Source organism: Hipposideros armiger, unplaced genomic scaffold (genome assembly GCF_001890085.2).
Source record: "Hipposideros armiger isolate ML-2016 unplaced genomic scaffold, ASM189008v1 scaffold_928, whole genome shotgun sequence".
NCBI classification, from domain to species: Eukaryota; Metazoa; Chordata; class Mammalia; order Chiroptera; family Hipposideridae; genus Hipposideros; species Hipposideros armiger.
The window spans coordinates 261,259-279,830 of record NW_017732278.1 but is presented as its reverse complement, the minus strand read 5'-3'; positions in this window follow the sequence as shown (position 1 = coordinate 279,830).

Sequence of the window (18,572 nt, the reverse complement as noted above, 5' to 3'; positions counted from 1 at the left end):
AAATCCCCAGTAAAATCTTTAAAAAAAAAAAATTTGTTCATTTCTGAAGCAGGCAGTGAACATCCTAAAAGTCCCCAATTTTGTGGGGTGACAGATGTATAAAAGAAAATTTAAAATATAGCATAATAATACAGTTATAGCAATAAGTACAAAGACTTTCTGAGCACAAGGGAGAGACACTTAGCCAATGGATTTCTTATGGAATTATCCCTTATTTTGGAATATTTTTTTCTGCTTGTTGCATATTCTGAGATATGGAAGTTTCATAAACAAACATTGCCATTAGTAGTCAGAGTCTCTATTTCCCTGGACAGTCTGCTCAATTCTTTGTTCTCACTATGCACTAGCTTGAGAAATTGTGGTAGTTTCCATTGACTTTACTGGTACGAATAAAAACAAAGCTGTCAGCCCCAATACTATGTTAAATAAACTAAGAAATATAGAAGACACAAAGTACAAAATACTATTTTTAAAAGCGTTTAGCAATAGTTTCTCATTTTTAAGAATACCACAGCCCAAATAGAAAAACCAAAGCAATTATTCATATTAAAATGTAATGTGAAAAGTTTTATTTTAAATAATGCATTTCCAAAACTGGTTTTTCCTCTACTGGTGGCATTTACTACAGTTCTTGTGTGTCAGCCTTCTCTTAAGCATAGGCTTTAGAAGCAATATTCTTTAACGATTTCATTATTTAGAGGTTTTTAATATGAAGAATGCTGCTGAATACTTTAATTCACGTGTAAACAGCATAGTGTGCCTATTTGTTTGGAGACCAGTTACTTGTTTGTAAGTTTTTAGATTACTAATATGGAATATCAAGACCCAGAGGAGTTGATGAATAGAGAATTTGAGGACATAGAGCTTCACTTAAGTGCTTTAACTAACCTTACAGTGCCCTCTAGAGCCAATTAATTTAGTAACTTTAGGTGTATTAGCGGTCCTAGATATAAAATTAATAAAAAAGTAAGTACTTGGCAATTTTTAAAATGTGTATGATAATAGAAGATTTCTAGAACATTGCTTTTACTTAACTACAACACTATTTTTTTCTGTAACAAAAGAAACCCCTATACATATCATTTAGCTATAGAAATTGATGACTGATAAACAATTATGTAATAGTAAGGGACTTTAGAGTCTTTAAGCATGTTCTGTATGCAAATAAAAAGAATGGATAAATGTACTCTAGTACAATTTAGAACTAACTGTATTGTTTCATATTATATCTGAAATATAGAATTTAAGGTTATTTGATTGTTATACTACCCTTGAATTTTTTAGAATTATTCATTAACAAATTATTTTTATGATCTAATCCTTTATATCACAAATAACTAAAATTTCTATTAAATTTTATTTCAATTTTTAAACTTTTAGTCAAAATGTTTTGTTTGAAATATATTAATATATTTTAAATTTTTCTTTTATCCATGCATAATATTGAGTTTTTAAATGTTTCTTTGTTTTGCCAAATTTGTAAAATTTCTTTTACTTTTATATTAAACAGAACATACTTGGAAAATACTTTCTAGCAATAACTAAACTGGCAAATTAGATCAGACCATGTGTGCTTGTATGCATGTATGTGAGAACATTCACATTCTCACTCTTTTATTAATGGCCTAGAGGGGTAGAATGAAGTGAATTATCTCTAAAGATGCAGACAAGAGCTGTTTGATACATTTTTACTTACTAGATTGCCTCATAGGAAGACACCCATAAAATTCAATGAAGTCAGAATTCTTCATGGTAAGAAGATAACTGTTTTTATGAGTTAAGACCAGAATGTCTGTAGAACATTTCCCAGGATAATTTAAATAATCATTTTATTCCTGTCATAGGTTGCATTGTGTCCCCCTCCCCCAAACTTATATTTTGAAATCCTAACTTTCAGTACCTCAGACTGTGACCTCATTTGGAAATACGGGCTTTAAGTTAAAATGAGGTCATAGGAGGGTGGGTCCTAATCCAGTATGACTGGTGCCTTTATGGAGAGGAGAGTTTGGAGACGTGCACACATGGAGTTTGCCACGTGAATAGATACAGAGAAGATAGCGATCTACAAACCAGAGACGCCTGGAAAAGATCCTTTCCCCTCCACCCCCAGAAAGAGCCAATCCTCTGGACACCTTGATTTCAGGCTTCCAACCTCCAGAACTGTGAGACGGTAGATTTCTGTGGTCCTTTGTTAAGGCAGCTCTAGTGAATGAATACAACCCCTAAATACATAGGTGTTAAAAAATGAAACCAACCAACCAACCTGTGTGTTGTTATTGCTTTCGGGAAGGGATAATGCCCCACCTCATCCTTCCAGATCCTTTCAGGACGTTAGGCTCAAAAGGTCAGCAGCATAAAATTCCTCTGAGAAGAATTTAAAGTAACAGTATTTTATTTTAAAGTCTCATGAACCAGATGACTTCAAAAAATGTAAATCAGGGACATCATTTCTAAAGTTTAATTTTTTTCATAAATTATCATGTTTCTTTAAGAAACTGAACACTGAAGAGTGGAAATACATGCCGGCTTTTCTTGAGTCTCCACAGGATGATTTCAGAAGGTATATGGTGAGTTAGCTTGACCCATGGTTTTCAGCTACTTAGTTTCACAACTTAGGAAGAGAGCGGGGCTATTTTAGTAGCAGAAGTTACTGCAGAGCTACTGGCATAACCTTTTCTGCTGCATTATGCGTGGCAGAATGAATTCAGAAATCCCTATTTACTCAGGTATTAGACACCAATAAAATGAAACCCATGATAGGCAACATTTAATGTTCAAATCGAATAATAAAATATGCAGTGATAATTTTGTATAGTGTATAATAAGAAAAGTTTTATTTTTATCAATGATTTTCTTAAATCTGTGCAAAACTCCATCCCATTTTTTTCTGGTCTGATAAACAATAAGCCTGTTTCACATTTGGCACTACTTGGGAAATGCCAGTAGGAATGAAAGAAGAGGAGAAAATTTTGTTGAGTATTTAATACTTAGAGGTGATTTATAGTTAAATGTTGCATCTGTGCTGATATTTTCTTCCATTGACCTTTTTGGGCTGACTGTGGGAGCAGACAGACAGCAATGTTTGAAAACGACCGGCTTCCATGCACCTGCTTCTTATCTGTGGCAAGTGACAAATCTATCAGTCATTTTCCAAATTAAAGAGACAGCGACCCAGACAAAATTGGGATCATGTTCAAGGTGTGGGATTCAGTGAAACTGGTACTTTTGTGTTCCTTTATGAAACTATAAGAACTGCGCTTAAAACCATCTATATTTCATACACTAATTCAAAGATATTAAAGTTATTTACTGTAATACTTGTAACCTATTAAACTTTAAAAATTGTACATTGATGCTATAAATATTACATTTAAATGATTTAGGAACATGACAGTAGTCATGTCATAGACAAAACATAGCAAAAATACAGGTACAGTTTTGTCTCTTCTGTACTTATAAATTCAGCTACAAATATTCCTTCCATTATCTAAATCTCTTCTCAATATGTTGAAATACAAAAATATTTTTAAATGTCATTTTCTTGGAGACACCTGGTACTATCTGAAATAATAATTCTGGAGATATATCATTTATTTTTGTTGCACAGTTATTCAAGTTTTTTCCCTTAACCTTCATCCCAGAGAACTCTTTAATATCTCTCTTCTATTCTGAATCCTAACCCCTAAATTTTCAAGGAGGATTTCCAAAATAAGCTTTCTGAGAAAGGTTTCATGCAAGTAAAACTTTTTTGAGATCTTACTTGTAAGAAAGTACTTGTATTCTATCCTAATTGGAGTTAATGATATGGCTATTCATGGAATTCTAGGTTGAAAATCACTTCTGCTAATTTTTTATGTCATTGTTCCATTGTCTCCTAGCTTTTCGTGTTGCTATTGAAAAAACCAACAAAACGCTGATTCTTGATCATTTCACATGGCCTTCTCCATTTTAATATTTTAGCATTTTGTATGCCCCAAATTCTGAAAATTCTTGATGATATTATTTGGTGTAGGTCTGCTTTTTTTTTTTTTAATGGTTCTCTCTTTAATCCTTTTTTTCCACTTTATCACACATTTTGATTATTAGCTAGCTTTTGAGAATGTTTTAAAGATTGAAACAATGCACATTAAATGTATTGGCTACATAAAAAGAGGAAATAGCTGCTAATGTCAACCAACTATTTTAAAGATATCTTTAAGTTAGATCCTCTCCTATAAGGGTGATGATGGCAGAGGTGAAGACTGGGTAGGTGGTTTGTTTCAAAAGAAATAGAAGACATACCTTTTATAGTTTAGCTGAGAAAAGATATGGAAACAGAGTCCAGTCCAGTGGAAGTTGGGGAAGAAAGATGAGTTTGCGCTGAAGAGGTAAGGTTTCAGGTAAGATTTAGGATTAAGAGAGGCATCTCCAAGGGTGGGAGAGGCTAAAGAGTTGGCAGGTGCTATTGTTAGGATGACCAAAGACCCAGATTTCCTTCTGTTTTCCTGTTCTTCTTTTCTGGGACCTCTAGTATTAGCATGTTAGACTTCAGGCTTAGCTAAATCTCTATAGTTTTCTTTGTTTTTCTTTCAAGATATTGTCACTCATTTTCCATTCTCTATGTGTGTGTTTCTCTAAGAGAGACTTTTCTCAACTTTATTTGTCAATTCTATAAATGAATATTTAGTATTCCTTTTTGATAACAAAGTTTTAATTATTCAAATTGCTTTTTATTCTATTTTTTCATTAATTTTATACTGTTTTTAGTACTTGTAATGTCATTGTTATCTTTCTTAGGATATTGAAGCTAAGGATACATATTTCCATTTTCTCTGCGTAGTTTTGTTTTCTCTGTGAGTTGCTTATTTTCTTACGATGTTGTTTTGATTTTGATCTTTCCCACCACATGCTTTTCTCAGTGTCCAGTTATTGTTAGATGTCTTCTCACATTCAAGAAGGTAATGCTAGAAGCTGAATGGGAACCTTGTAGATGCAGGGGATTTGCTGTTGACTCTGGATTTCACGGTAATGGGGAACCACTGACGTCAGTGTCTTTAGATTGTTATTTTTTGATTGGTCTGAGTCCACAGAGATGAGTTTTCCAGCTTCTTCCTGGATTAGCAGTAGTCAGCTCGCTGAGGGCCAAGAGCAGAAAGAAGCAGAGATTTCAACATTTAGTTAGTACATTTTTCCTCAATTAATCTGTTTTATTATAGCAACCCTTTCTATAAGGCATAGGTTATCTCTTATAAAGACAACTTCTGTTTTTTTCTCCTTCAGAGAATACATCTCTAGTTTTCTACTAGAGTCCACATGTATATTTGGGGAAAGGCAATTATCTTCATCAGAGAAGGGCAGATGATCTGGTTGGGGGGAGAAGCAGTCTGGGGACAGGCAGGCAGGACAGTATTTTGTTAAATTTATAGACAGACTTGCTACCACTCTTCTGTTTTAATTATTTATTTTACTGTAAGAGACCAGGCTGTTTCTCAGCTTTCTTCATGTTGCTTTAGGATTCAACCTTCTCTGGTCCACTAAGCCAGTGATGACTTCTTTTTGTTGTGCTTTTCATTTTCCAAAGTGTGTTTCCTGTTATCTTCTCTCCCATTCTGCTAGGCCTTGTGAGTAGAAATACATAAAAACCACTATGCTATCATTACAGTAGGAGTTCAGAGGGACTGGAATAAAAAGTATATGTATATATAACCTGCCACCTTTAATCTGAATCTAAGAAAATCTTTACATACAATTTTTCAGTTAGTGAAAAGGACCAAATATTAGTTTCATCGAATTGATTTGAAAAAAATGACAAACTGAGCAATAGTAGGTAAGGATTAAAAGTATTTGAAAATGGTAGCTATATAGTGTCCTGTGGCTGCTGTAACAAATCTCCAAAAACAACGTGTCTTAAAACATCCAGAATTCAAAAATCAAGGCGTTGGCAGGGATGTGGTTCTTCCAGGGGCTTGGCACCTCTCTCTTGGCTTCCGGTGGCTGGTAGCAGCCCTTAGCCTCTCTCAGCTTTCAGCTGCATCGCTCCCATTATCTCTGGCACTGTTGTCACATTGCCTTTGTGTCCCTGTGTTTTCTCCTTTATGTCTGTCCTCGATTCCTTTTTCCAAATAAGGTAACGTTCACAGCTTCCAGAGATTAATGTGGGTACATATCTTCAGGCAAAGCCACCATTCAACCCACCACAGTAGCATTCTGTTGAAAATAATGTCTCCCACCCCCAAGTTTAGTATATTTTTTAAAATAACATAAAATTGGATGCATTTAAAAATATATCAGTAGCATAAATGATATATAAAATTTTGTCTAACGTTTATAAATTCTAGTTGTAAAAGAGATAAACAAGATTGGTTGAACAAACCAAGCTACAAAACTGAATCACCTATTTACTAATGCATAATAAAATAAGGTTGTTACTAGGCCAAGCATTTTAGGACAGACGATACTCATTTGTGGGTGCAATGTAGCAAAACATAATAGAAGGTATGGAACTGACACAGTGCTGTACTTATCAAAAATGGTTCACAGAGCACACACTACTAGCACTTGACATGATATCTAAAATAAACAGAAAATTACTCCTCTGAAAATGTGAAAAATTTCAATTACTGCATGATTTGTTGATTTAATAATCTCAGTTCCCCAATACCATTAGGAAATCATTTGTTTTAATCAGCCACTGTGTAACTTCACTTCTTTTTAAAATATAAAATAATTCACAGTAAAATATTAAATGGAAAACTTTCAATTGTTGTAACCTAGAGAGGACCATAAATAAATAGAAATACACAGGGATTTGAGACTTTGATTAAGCTGAAAGAAATATTGTTAACTTTTATTTTAAAACTTAGCTCTCAAAGATCTTTTACTTCTTTTGGCACTATCAATGTACTCTAATATTGTGCAGTTCATTGGATATTTTACATGAGAATGTAATGTTTTGTAAAGTTAGACATAAAACAGCATATATGTGACAAATTTAAAATGCTAATATTTCTTTATGGCAGCTAAGATTTGCTGATTCAAAAAGCAATTACAATTCTAATTAAATTCATTACCATACTATTCTGCAGCAAAATCCATTTTCTTATAATACTGACATTTATATTGATGTCTGACTGTTGGCTTAATTACAGTTAAGCTGTTAATAGAACATCAACTCTGCATTGTCTTTCTAGATAACTAAACTTGTCCAAGTTTGTATGGTTTGTCAATTCAACTGGTTAAAGCCTGTGCGCCACCAGTAAGACTGCTGAATGGATAATCTAATTCAGTCATTGAAACCCATCCTACAATCAACATAGATCTTTCCCTGTATAACAATCAAATCAGTCTTACTTTAATGAAGCATATTGGTTAGGAATTTGTTTTTGTCCTAAAGCTATTAAGGTAAATCTAATAAAATGATAGCATAAATAAATGAAGAGTTATTTTTCTTTCATATAAAAGAAGTTCAGATGTAGGCAGTATAGGGACTGCATAATGACTCCTTCCAGATTTCCATTTTGCAGCCCTTGTCTACCTGCTGTCAGGGTACCTGCTGAAGGTTTAGCATATGTTGGTCATGTTTCAGACGGAAGGGCAGTACAGGATCAAGCAAAGGGCCCGAGAAACCTGAGTCTGTTTTCCTGTTAAGGAACTTTCCCAGAAGCATTACACATTAACTCCTTTTGTAATCTATTGACTAAAACATACCACAAGACCCACCCATCATGCATGGCTGCCTGTGGTAGACAGAATAAGGGCTCCCCAAGAATGTACATATCTTAATTTCAAGAACCTGTGAATTTGTTACTTTATCTGGCAAAAGATTATTTGATAATGTGATTAAAATCAAAGATCTTGAGATGAGACTATGCTGGACTATTGGGGTGGGCACAAATCTAATCACAAGTTCTTTAAAACTGAGGGCTCTACCCAGCTGGGTCAGATGGAGAGATTTGGCATTGGAAGATAGATCAGAGAGATGTAACGTAAGACAGATTCAACTTGCAGTTGCTGTCTTTAAAGATAGAGAAAGACTGCCAACTGCCAAGGAATGTGGGAGATATTTAGAAGCTGGAAAAAGTCAAGAAAACAAATTTTCCTCTATGGCCTCCAGAAAGGAATGCACTGTGCCAACACTTCAGTTCAGCCTGTGGAAACCTATACCAGACTTCTGACCTAAATAGATGTAAGATAATAAATGTGTGCTGTTTTAAACCACCAAGTTTGTGTCAATTTGTCTCAACAGAAATACAAAACTGAGAATTGGATTCCCAACAAAATAGGATTTCCTTTGGTAAAGAAGAAGTAGACAAATGACATCAGAAACATGGCGGCATGAGGGGTCCCCCTTGATCTCTCCCCTTGAAGTGTCAAAAGTTGAACAGCTGTAATTCAACAAAGGATTTCCTTGCAACATGCAAACACATCTGAAGGTGAGTGGATCGGGGAAAATGGGAGGAAGGTAGGGAGAACAGAGACAAGAGTGCGTATGAAGCCTGGAGATCACTGTGGTCCTGGGAGAGGGAAAGATACAGGCTGCAAGTATACTCCCTGTGGCCCTGAGCATTCCTGCCCAAGTGATCAACATATAATACGGTTGAACCCAGCAATCAGGGCAGAGACTGAATACAGAAGTGTGACAGCTGTGGTCTAGCATCCGCTATTTCCAGGCAGAAAACAAAGCCAAAGAACCTGGCCACCTAGCAGCAAGCCTCAGAAAAAAACTGTAGCAGTGCTGGGTTAAAGAACAAAATAGCTGCAGCCTTGAGAACTGGAGAGACAGTCCCTGAGTGGCAGATGCACACTACAGCTAATTCCTGTAACAAGGGAGGAGATATAGGTGCGAGGTAGCTGTGGTCTGGCAGTTGCCATTACTCAGAGGAGAACAAAGCCACAAACACACCAGTGGCCTCTCCCAGCCTATGCCACCCCCACCTTTCCTAGCTGATCCCAGGAGGGGCACCCAGGGCTGCCTGACACAGCTCTGATTTTGTGTGTAGGGGCAGCACTAGGATTTCCAAGGTTCAGAACCCCACTACCCACCACATTTTTTGACAAGCATGGTTCCCTGAGACTAGGCGACCTGGTCACAGAAGAGATGCCCACCTCCCCAGAAATATTCCACTGCGAGAAGTCAGAACAGAGCAAAAGAAAATAAGAAGCTCCAGCACTACTTACTGGAAAATGAAAGACCACTTTGTATTAACCTGCTGCAGAATTTATTCTCATAGATGCCTAGGAAGATAAATAATCCATCAATTCCATACACAACCAAGGTAACAAGACAGCTCAGAAAGAAAATGAAAACTTTCCAGAAAATAAACTTAAGACATGGAAATATGTGATTTAAATGACACAGAAGTCAAGACTGCAGTTCTGAAGAAACTCAACAAGATGCAAGAAAACTCAGATAGGCAGTTTAATGAATTCAGATATAAAATCAACAAACAAAATGAATACTTTACCAAAGAGATTGGAATTTTAAAAAAGAACCAAATATAAATTCTGGAGATGAAGAATTCAATGAAAGAGATGAAGAATGAAATAGTGAGCTTAGGAAATAGAGCTGACCAGACGGAGGAAAGAATTAATTATATAAAAGATAGAAACCTGGAAATAATGCAGAGAGAGGCTTGAGGGTTAAAAGAAATGAAATAATTCCACAGAACTATCTGACTCCATCAGAAAGAGCAATATAAAAATAGTGGGTATACCTGAAGGAGAAAGGTGCAGAGAGCCTATTCAAACAAATAGCCAACAAGAACTTTCCAAACCTATGGAAAGAAGTGGATCCTCAAATTCAAGAAGGAAACAGAACACTTAATTATCTCAATCCTAAAAGACCTTCTCCAAGGTACATTATATTGAAGCTGTCAAAAATTAATGACAAAGACTTTTCAAGGCAGCCAGGGATAAGAAGATGGTTAACCTTCTAAAGGAAAGCCCATTAGGTTATCATCAGATTTTTCAGCAGAATCTCTATGAGCTAGGAGGGAGTGGAATCAAGTATTCACATTATTGAAAGAGAAAAATTACCACCAAGAATAAGATATCAAGAAAAGTTGTCCTTTTGATATAAAGGCATGATAAAGACCTTTCCAGATATACAGAAGCTGAGGGAATTTTCCACCACTAGGCCTGCATTACAGAAAATACTGAAGGAGGTTATTCTAACAGAAACAAAAAGACAAAGAATACAAAAGTATGAGTAAGATGACTACAGAAACAGGAAATGACAACTCCTACTCAGAAGAAGGCACTGCACACTTAAATATAACATAAAGGGTAAAGGAAATAAAAACATAAAAAAGAAAAATAGAAGAAGACAATTAGCTACTACAACTCGGAAATGAACTCACAGCATAAATAGGGATAATTTGTGACAACAAATATAAAAAGGGGAGGAAGTTAGAGGTCTGAAGTTGTAAAATGCAATGAAAATAAGATGAATGCTGAAAAAAAGGACTACTGTATATATGAAGCTTTGTTTTTACATAGACTTAATGATAAATACTCAAAAAAAAAATCCAGAACTGTGACAGATAACAAAAAAAGAAGATACAGAGGAAAAACTCATAGACTACCACCAAACTAAAATAAAAGACAGAAACAAAAGGCAAAGAAACAATGGAGACACCAAGCTACCAGAAAACAATTGATAAAATGGCTATAGGAAATCCTCATATATCAATAATCACCCTAAATGTAAATGGACTGAACTCACCAATAAAAAGGCACAGAGTAACAGATTGGATCTAAAAACAAAACCCAACCCTATGCTGCCTTCAAGAGACACATCTCAGCTGCAAGGACAAATATAGATTCAAAGTGAAAGAGTGGAAAATGATACTCCAAGCATGGCATCCAGAGAAAAGTGGGAGTATTCATACTTATATCTGAGAAAATAGACTCCAAGATAAAAAAATGTAACAACAGATAAAGATGGACATTTCATAATGATAAAGGGGACAATACAACAAGACAACATAACACTTACCAATATATATGCTCCCAAAGAGCACCAACATATATAAAGCAACTACCTGCAGTACTAAAGAGAGAAACTCACAAAAACGTAATTATAGTAGGGGACCTAATAACACCATTGACAGATATATCCAAACAGAAAATCAATAAGGAATTGTCAGCTTTAAATGACACATTAGACCAAATGAACATAATTGACATTTACAGAGGCTTTCATCCAAGAACACCAGACTATACATTCTTTTCTAGTGCACATGGAACATTCTTAAGGGTAAACATGTGTTGGGACTAGCCTGAACAATTTGAAATTATACGAAGCATATTCTCCAACCAAAATGCTTTGAAATTGGAGCTCAACTGAAAAAAAAAAAAAAGAAAAGAAAAAAAAAGTGGAAAACCACATATACGTGGAGATTAAACAAGCTACTAAAGAATGACTAGGTCAAAGAATAAATAAAAGGAGAGGTCAAAAGATACATAAAAACAATTGAGAATGAAAATACAACATATCAAAATTATTGGGATACTGTGAAAGCAGTAATAGGGGGAAATTTATATCATTACAGGCCTATGTCAAGAAACAAGAAAAATCCCAAACAAACAACCTAGCATTACATCTTAAAGAACTAGAAAAAGAACAAGTGAAACCCACAGTCAGCAGAAGGAAGGAAATAATCAAAATTAGAACAGAATTAAATGAAATACACAACAGGAAAATTTAGCACAACAAGAAGCTGGTTCTTTGAAAAGATTAATAAAATTGACAAACCCCTAGCTAGACTCACTAAGGAAGCGGGAGGAAAGACACAAAATCAGAAATAAAAGATGAGAAGTTATGACAGATACCACAGAAATACAAAGGATCATCCAAGAATTCTATGATGGACTATATGCCACCTAATTCAATAACCTAGAAGAAATGGACAAGTTCTTAGAAATATATAACCTTCTTGACTGAATCACAAATAACTGGAAAATCTACATTGATCGATCTACAGTAAGGAAATGGAAACAATCATCCAAAGCCTCCCCAAAAGCAAAAGTCCAGGACCAGATGGCTTCACTAGTGAATTCTATGAAACATTCAAAGATGATTTAATACCTATTCATGTCAAACTCTTTCAAAAAATTGTAGAAGAGGCAATACTTCCTAACTCATTTTATGAGACCAACATTGCCCTGATACCAAGGGTAACACAAAAAAGAAAACTACAGACCAATATCTGTGATGAATACAGTTGCAAAAATACTAGCAAATGGAATACAACAATACATTACAAAGATTATACATCATGATCAAGTGGGGTTCATTTCAGGGGCACAAGGTTGGTTCAACATAGGAAAATTGATCAATGTGATACACCACAAAAAAATAAAGCATAAAATTAATATGATTATATCAATAGATGTGGAAAAAGCATTTGACAAGACACAACATACATTTATGACTGAAACACTTAATAAAATGGGTATGGATAGAAGGAAAGTACCTCAACATAATAAAGTCCATATATGACAAACCCTCAGCTAAAATCATACTCAATCGTGAGAAAGCTTTCACTCTATGATCAGGAAGAAGAGAAGGATGCCCCCTCTTACCACTGTTATTCAACCTAGTATTGGAAGTCCTAGTCAGAGGAATCAGGCAAGAAAAGAAATGAGGCATCTAAATTTGAAATGAAGAAGTCAAATTGTTACTTTTTGCAGATGACATGATTGTTTACATAGAAAATCCTAAAGACTCCACCAAAAAACTATTAGAAACAATAAATGAATACAGCAAAGTTGCCAAATCAATGTACAAAAATCCATTGTGTTCTTATATACTAACAATGCAATTTCAGAAAAAGAAACAAAACAAAAGCAATCCTTTTACAATTGCAACAATAAGAATAAAATACCTAGGAATAAGTTTAACAAAGGATATGAAAGACCTATGCACTGAAAACTATAAGACATTATTAAAAGAAACTCAAGAAAATAGAAAGAAATGGAAAGATATTCTGTGTTCATGGATTGGAAGAATCAACATAGTTAAAATGGCCATACTACCCAAAGGAATATACAGATTTAATACACACTCCATCAAAATTCCAATGGCATTTTTTTAAGTAAATAGTACAAAAAAGTCACCAGATTTGTATGGAATCACAAAAGACCTCGAAGAGCCCAAGAAAGCCTAAGAAAAAAGAAAAAGGCCAGAGGTATCACACTCCCTGCCTTCAATTTATACTACAAAGTGGCAATAATCAAAACAACATGGTATTGACAGAAAAACAGAGACACAGACCAATGGAATAGAGTTGAGAATCCTGAAATAAATCCACATATATATGGGCAGAGAAGTTTCGACAATGAGCCAAAAACATACAATGGAGAAAAGCCTCTTCAATAAATGGTGTTGGGAAAATTGGAAAGCCACCTGTTAAAGAATGAAACCAGACTGCTACCTGTCACCATATACTAAAATTAACTCAAAATGTTTCAATGACTGAAACATAAGACCTGAAACAATAAATTACATAGAAGAAAGCACAGGTACTAAACTTATGGACGTTGGGCTCAGAGATGATTTTATGAATTTGACCTCAAAGGCAAGGGAAATAAAAGCAAAAATAAATGAACTAAAAAGCTTCTGCACAGCAAAAGAAACTGTCAATAAAACAAAGAGACAACCAACTGGATGGGAGAAGATATTTGCAAACAACACCTCTGATAAGGGCCTAATATTAAAAATATATAAAAAACTTATACAACTCAACAACAACAACAAAATCCAATTTAAAAATGGGCAGAGGACCTGAACAGACATGTCTCCCAGTAAGACATACTAATGGCCAAGAATAAATGAAGAAATGCTCAACTTTACTAGCTGTTAGGGAAATGCAAATCAAACCACAATGAGATACCACCTAACACCTGTTAGAATGCTGTTATCAATAAGACAAAATATAACAAGTGTTGGAGAGGTTGGAGAGAAAAAGGAACCCTCATACACTGTTAGTGGGAATGTAAATTGGTGTAGTTGCTATGGAAAACAGTATGGAGGGTCCTCAAAAATTAAGAATAGAATTATCATATGACCCAGTAATCTCTCTTTTGAGTATCTACCCAAAAATCTGAAAACATTTATCTTTAAGGATATGTGTACCCCTATGTGCGGTATTATTCACGGTGGCCAAGACAGGGAAACAACCAAAGTGTCCTTCAACAAATGATTGGATATAGAAGATGTGGTACATATATACAATGGGATATCACTCATAAGAAAACACGAAATACTTCCATTTGAAACAACATGATCTTGAGAGTATCATGCAAAGCGAAATAAGTCAGACAGAAAAAGTAGAGAACCATATGATTTCATTCATATGTGGGATATAAAACTAAAAGCAACAAATGAACAAGACAAACAAACAAAAACTCATAGACACAGACAACAGTTTAGTGGTTACCAGGGAATAAGGGGGAGTGGATGCGGTACAAGAGGGTAAAGAGGGTCAAACATATGGTGATGGAAGGAGAACTGACTCTGGGTGGTGAACACACAATGCAAAACAAAGATGATGTATTATAGAATTGTATACTTGAGACATATATCATTTTACTAATCAATGTCACCCCAATACATTTAATAAAAATTATTTTAAAAGGAAGAAATAGACAGTGGGTATTAGATAGGCAGTAATGTAATATTATTTTTTTTTAAAGATTTTTATTGGGGAATTGGGGGAGGGGAACAGACAAGTTGCTGTCCTTTTGTTCTTGAGTCTAGTTGTGGAGGACGTTGCTTTTCTGGCCCAAGTTGGCATCATCATTGCGCACTTTCCGGGTGAGGCAGATCAGTCACTGGCTTCTGGATGGCTGCTCACAGCGGCTGCTGGCCGCTCACGCTGGCTGCTGGCTACACACAGTAGCCCATGGCAACCCACTGCAGCAGGGGCTGCAGCCCAGCTCCAGGTTGAGTTGTTGTTCAGCATCTTAGCTGTAGAGGGCAGTGTCACTGGCCCTCATATGTGGGATCCGAACTGGGGCCCTTTGGCGTCCCAAGCCAGCTCTTAACCAACACACCACTCGGCCGGCCCTGTAATATTATTATATTAACCTTCCACCAACATTTCTTTGTTCAATCCATTTTTATTGAAAAACAAAATAATTAGAATAAACTAGTATTCCAACCAATACAGGATGTCACTAATCTAGTTGGTAAAAAGTCCAAATTCTAGATAACATTAGTCAATAACATTCTAAGAATTTTACTGTTTATCCTTAGTGCTGTGAAGTAAATATCTGCATTACAATTGCCAAGACGTTGTGGTTTCAGATTTTTACGATTGGTACTCTCTTTCTGTGAACTTTTATGTCTTACTTTTTGCATTGTCAGGTCCCAGCTCTAATATTTTCTTTGCCAAAAACCTCCCTTGACTTCCATGAATGATGGAAGTACTTACTACAACCCCTCCCATAGTACTTATTACTATCTAAATTATCTTTCATCTTGTACATTGAACCTTTACTTGCATATTTTCCTATTCCCTCTGTAAGAATATGAGCTTTATCAAGTTGGACTTATTATCTGTCTAGTGCACTCCTGTGCCTCAAATACTTACAACATTCTTTGGCACACAGTATGCCCTGTGTCAGATTTCTTTGAATTAATGAGAGCCCACAGTGCTTTGAACTCACGTAATGAATGAATTTTAATTACTGTATGTGACAATTATATAGCTGATGTATTAATGAACAAAAATATATTAAGTGCTGTAAAGAAATATGATCTAAAAATACCATAAGCCATAAACGTGCTACGTATTATTGAAAAGGAAGTATGACTCAGAAGGTTTGGTCAGAAATCCAAGTAAGGAAATCCACTCCCAGGAAGCAAACCTCCTCACTAATTAGCATGTATTCCCTGACCCAGAGAAAGGGAATATTGGTGACATGCAAATGCTATGAAGCAGTGATTTGTAAGTGCCACCCATCTAATTCCCCCTGTAGAAATCAGTTGTTTAATCCGCTGTTCTTGGAGAAGCCTTCTTGTTGAGTAACTCTGAATAGCCACCCTAAACTGCAAGTCGGATATATTATAAATGTTAGTATGATATTCATCCTCCTAAGATCAGTCCTTCCCCAAACTCCATAAGTGATGACTTTTTCTAGATCTTGAGTTCCTGTAAAAAGGTAATTTTTATAAAGGGAAATATCATGACTACTGTATAAATAGAAAATGAACACATGTCACATATTGTATTTAGCAAATTCATGAATAAGAGAACCAGCAAGGTGTCATAAACTGGTTAAAAAAATGATCCAATGAGTATTTGCATACATATGCAATTAAGAATGCTGAAATGAATTTAATACTTACAAAACTGACATTTTTCTCAAGAGATGGCGAGAATGAATTGTACTTCCACAGGACATAATTCATTTTCATTTCTCTGGAATACAATTATTTGCATTATTACCGATTTTCCACAATGTATCAAATTATAAAATACCTCAAAGATCTTGAAAGATGCAAACCACCATGGAATCATAGAACCTGATAATTTTTGCCAATTCACTCTTTCAAAATTTTTTTACTGACCAAAGCTAGAAAAGACATAGAAAATATGTGTAGAAGAAACTTAGAAAGTTCTACTAATTTCCTGAAACAGAACAATAAAAAAATCTTAAAAATTCTATCAGCCATGTTTCCCGGGTGCCATCTGCAGCACTGCAATTGCAGCATTTTCTTGGTGCTGTTTCCTAACCAAGACTCAGATGTCTCCTCTCTGGGGGTGGGAACTCAATGAAGTGCAATTTGGCCTAGGATCATAGCAATATGAGAAACCAGAGCAGGGAGCTGAAGAGGCGTTTCTGATGTCTCTCCCTTCTTAGATCTTCTGTTCTCTTCAACATCCAGTGAACCAGTATGCATGACTTTAATGCTGTCAAGTTGAATCAAGCCATTTTTATTTTGGATTTTCTCTCATGACTTCCTTGTACCATTGGTGTATGATTGACCGTGAGAAGCCTAGGTACAAGAAAAATGGGGGGAAACTGCAGTTGCTGCCTCCTCTGCAAAATGCCTGCAGCAAACAAACAAACCAAACAAAAAATTATTTCAGGCATTTTCCAAGCAATTCTGTCTAAAAGTTTGCAAATCACTCTGCCTTAAAATAATGTGAATTCCTTGACAGAGAATGGAAGAGAAGGAATTCTAAATTCTTCCAGTTTGTCTGGAAAAAATTCTCAGTAGTCTTTTAATAGGAAACCTCTAAAAAATATAATACCTGTTAACATCTGTGATTTTAACAGTGTGAAAGCTGTGAATTAAAGTTTTTTATATATATATGTAAAATTTAAATAAATATAATATATTTAAATACATAAAAGTTCACATAAACTTTATATATGAAATAAAACATTAAGAAATATATACCCATCTCCCTAGTCTTATCCAGCTTTTTCAGGGCTTATTCTTTTTTACATTCACACTTTTTTTTTTTTGGTAAACAGTTTCTGGCACTCAAATTACCATTTTAGTAATGAGCTGAAAGAAATTATTTTTAAAATTAAAGATGGAACATTGGCATGCATTTCTTCATTAATAACACAAATCCTTCCAGAAGCAAAATCTTGTTTTAATTATTCAGGGGAAAGAAACAAGGAAATTGAAAAAGAAAACATGTGTTACTATTTTGATGCATTATTTTCCATTATATAATACTTCTCTTATGCTGTATCTAAGTACTGGTGAGAAAAACCGTGTTCTCTCTTCCCTTTGTGTGAACGTTTCTCCTTTTTTTCCCCCTTCCCCCCTCTTTCTTCCTTTCTGACTACTCTTTCTCCTCTTCCTTCTACTTCATCCTCTTTTTCCTCTTCTAACTTCTACATTTACCTCTTTATAACCGCCAGTTTTGCAGTTGTCACCACCTTCAACCAAAACTCTTAGTTCAGAACTAGGTCTAGATGAGCCGGAGATCCTGCCACAAGACATTGTAGTATTGCAGTTACAGTCAGTGATGTCATGGTGACTTGGCTCGATGACTTGCACAATTCAACCAGGTTAAGTAGTAGCTTTATACAAATTATAACTCCAGTCAGTATATTTTTAAAAGACCCCTATCAAAGGTTGGGGAGTTCTCCACCTTCTGAACTTTTCATCCGTTCCATGCATACATGTGTAAACATATATAATTTAAAATTTGCTTGAACAGAATGTATTCAGAACTTCAGGGAAATTTGACTAAGTTACCAACAGAGTCCTTTAGACCTACAGTCGTTGACTATGTAAATATATGCATCATAGAAATACGTATGAGTGTACATATGTATGTGTGTGCTCATGCAAACAATATTCTCTCTATATATACATAAATATACATTGTGACATATGCAAAGCTACAAATACAAAGTACAGTTACAGACTATAAGTAGCAAGGTATACTTGCTATATGAATCTATTTTGTTCCTAAGTTTTAAATAGGAAATACCAGAAGCTAGGACGGAAACGAATACACACCTATCTCAAAAATTGTACACCAATCTACTACATGTCTGAAGTTAGGGAACAAAAGTCCAGATAGCCAGAGAAAAACCTATATATTGAATGGATCATA